Raw genomic sequence first — 3,473 nt, 5'->3', positions numbered from 1 at the left:
ATTAAACTTTGATAAAAGGATACATGTAATATTTTCAAGGGTAACTGCTTAAAAAACACAATTTGAGCATAAAAATTCCAAACATTTGGGGTTTTGGAATAATTCTTTTTAATAAATTCAAAGCAGGACAAAGTAGATAGAGGTAGATGTAGATTCAGAAGTAATTCTCATTAAATGTAAGTGGATTAACTTCCAATTAAAAGATAAACATTGTCAGACTGGATTTAAAAAACCTAATCAAGTAGTTTTTAAGACTTAGATATAATCCTTGGGAAAAAAATGTTCAAGAGGCTCATGTCATATTGATAAAACTTAACTAGGAAGACAATAGTTTCCAGTTTGAACAGATCTAATAGTATAGCCTCAAAGTAAATGAGATATAAAGACCAACTGTTACCAACTGCAATGGGAGATTTAACACCCCTTTCTCAGTAGTTATAGAACAACCATAAAATCAATAAGGATATAGAAGATTAGGACAAAAGGATTACTATGTTTTTACATGGACATATATAAAATGCTTAATCAACACCTTCCAACTACAAAATTATTTCATTTGATCATATTTTAAGCCACAAATTCAGTCTCAAATTTCAAAGCATTGAAACCATAATCATGTTTTCTGATCACACTGTACAGTTAAATTTTAGCTTAGAAAGCAGTAACAGAAAGACAACTAGAATATTGCCTTGTGTTTGGAAATTAAATTTATTTCTCAGGAACACCTGGGTAAAGAGGAAAGCATATAAGAAACTAGAAAATGTTTTGTATTGAATTATAAAAATATTATAGAACAAAAATTGTGGGATGCAGCTGTAGTAGTACTTAAAGGGAAATATATACTCTTAAATGTATATTCTATCAGCTTCCCTCATGAATCAATTGGTTAAGAATCCATTTGCAATGCAGGAGACTGCCTGCAATACAGTAGATACAGGTTTGATCCTTGAGTTGGGAAGATCCCCTGGAGGATGAAATGGGAACCCACTCCAATATTCTTGCCTGGAAAATTCCATGGATAGAGGAACCTGGTGGGGTACAGTCCATGGGGTCACAAGAGTCTGACACAATTTAGCAACTAAACCACCACCACCAATGGATCATAGACCTAACTAGAAAATGCAAAACTATAAAACTCCTAGATGTTAGCACAGGAGAGAAATCTAGATGATCTTGGGCATGGTGATATGTTTTTAGAGACAACACGAAAGACACCATAGTTGTTTTTGAATGAAACTATGGAAGAAATAATTGATAAGCTGAAACTGATAAGTTAAAAACTTCTGCTCTGTGAAAGGAAAAATAAAGAGAATTAGAAGACCAGCCACAGACTGGATGAAGATATTTGCAAAAGACACACCCGATAAAGGACTATTATCTAAAATATGCCAATAATGCTTAAAATTCAATGATAAGAAAACAAACAACCTAATTAAAAAATGGGTCAAAAGCCTTAATTGATACCTCACCAAAGATATACAGGTGGCAAACAAGCACGTGAAAAGATACTTCACATTGTATATCACTAGAGAAATGCAAATTAAAACAATGAAATTGCTGTACATTCCTTAGAATTGCCAAAATCTGGAACAGTGACAACATGAAATGCTAGCGAGGATACAGAGCAACAAGAACTCTCACTTATTGCTGGTGAGAATGCAGAATGGTGCAGACACTTTGGAAGACAGTTTGGTGGATTTTTTCCAAAAGCTAGCGCATCCTTTCCATATGATTGGGCAATACTGCTCCTTGGTTTTTATGCAAAGAAATGAAAATTTATGTCTACACAAAAGTCTGCACATGGATATTTATACAGCTTTATTCATAATTGCCAAAACTTGAAAGCAGTTGATGTCTTTCAGTAGGTGAAGGAGTAAACTGTGGAATATCCAGACAATGGTTCAGCAATAAAAAGAAATGAGCTATCAAGCCATCAGATCAGATCAGATCAGTCGCTCAGTCGTGTCCGACTCTTTGCGACCCCATGAATCGCAGCACGCCAGGCCTCCCTATCCATCACCAACTCCCGGAGTTCACTGAGACCCACGTCCATGAAGTCAGTGATGCCATCCAGCCATCTCATCCTCTGTTGTCCCCTTCTCCTCTTGCCCCCAATTCCTCCCAGCATCAGAGTCTTTTCCAATGAGTCAACTCTTCGCATGAGGCCAAAGTACTAGAGTTTCAGCTTTAGCATCATTCCTTCCAAAGAAATCCCAGGGCTGATCTCCTTCAGAATGGACTGGTTGGATCTCCTTGCAGTCCAAGGGACTCTCAAGAGTCTTCTCCAACACCACAGTTCAAAAGCATCAATTCTTAACAACACATAAAGTGAAAGTGAAGTGAAGTCACTCAGTCGTGTCCAACTCTTTGTGACCCCATGGACTGTAGCCTACCAGGCTCCTCTGTCCATGGGATTTTCCAGGCAATAGTACTGGAGTCGATTGTCATTTCCTTCTAACAACACATAGGGAACCTTAAATGCGTATTCCTAAGTGAAAGAAGCCAATCTGAAAGGCTACATACTGTGTGTTTTCAAGTACATGTCATTCTGGAAAAGATAAAACTTTGTAGAGACAACGAAAAGATCAGTGATTGTGGTGGTGGTGGATTGTGGAGGGGAGAGAGGTAAATAACCAGAGAGCAGAGGAACAGGGCAGTGAAAAATACTCTGTATGGTATTATAATGATGGATAATGTCATTATTAGGACTTCCCTGTAGCTCAAACGGTAAAGAATCTGCCTGCAATGCAGGAGACCAGGGTTTGATCACTGGGTTGGGAAGTTCCTCTGGAGAAGGGAATGGCATTCCACTCCAATACTCTTGCCTAGAGAATTCCGTGGACAAAGAAGCCTCATGGGCTACAGTCCGTGGGGTCGCAAAGAGTCGGACATGACTGAACAACTAACACGCAATGTCATTATTACATTTGTCATATGCAGATGACACCATCCTTATGGCAGAAAGTGAAGAGGAACTAAAAAGCCTCTTGATGAAAGTGAAAGTGGAGAGTGAAAAAGTTGGCTTAAAGCTCAACATTCAGAAAACGAAGATCATGGCATCTGGTCCCATCACTTCATGGGAAATAGATGGGGAAACAGTGGAAACACTGTCAGACTTTATTTTTTTGGGCTCCAAAATCACTGCAGGTGGTGACTGCAGCCATGAAATTAAAAGATGCTTACTTCTTGGAAGGAAAGTTATGACCAACCTAGATAGCATATTCAAAAGCAGAGACATTACTTTGCCAAAAAAGGTCCATCTAGTCAAGGCTATGGTTTTTCCAGTAGTCATGTATGGATGCAAGTTGGACTGTGAAGAAGGCTGAGCGCTGAAGAATTGATGCTTTTGAACTGTGGTGTTGGAGAAGACTCTTGGGAGTCCCTTGGATTGCAAGGAGATCCAACCAGTCCATTCTGAAGGAGATCAGTCCTGGGTGTTGTTTGGAAGGAATGATGCTGAAGCTGAAACTCTA

The 3,473-nt window shown here is 38.6% G+C and overlaps 1 protein-coding gene across 2 annotated transcripts in view; it reads left to right on the top strand.

Annotated features, from left to right (window-relative positions):
- Positions 1 to 3,473, top strand: part of SPATA6 (spermatogenesis associated 6) — a 171,130-nt gene that overhangs the window by 65,259 nt on the left and 102,398 nt on the right. The gene's annotated exons all lie outside the window — the stretch shown is intronic.

Source organism: Bison bison, unplaced genomic scaffold (genome assembly GCF_000754665.1).
Source record: "Bison bison bison isolate TAMUID 2011002044 unplaced genomic scaffold, Bison_UMD1.0 scf7180017864033, whole genome shotgun sequence".
NCBI classification, from domain to species: Eukaryota; Metazoa; Chordata; class Mammalia; order Artiodactyla; family Bovidae; genus Bison; species Bison bison.
Note: the sequence above shows the minus strand (reverse complement) of the source record. Positions and strands in the feature narration are given on the sequence as shown.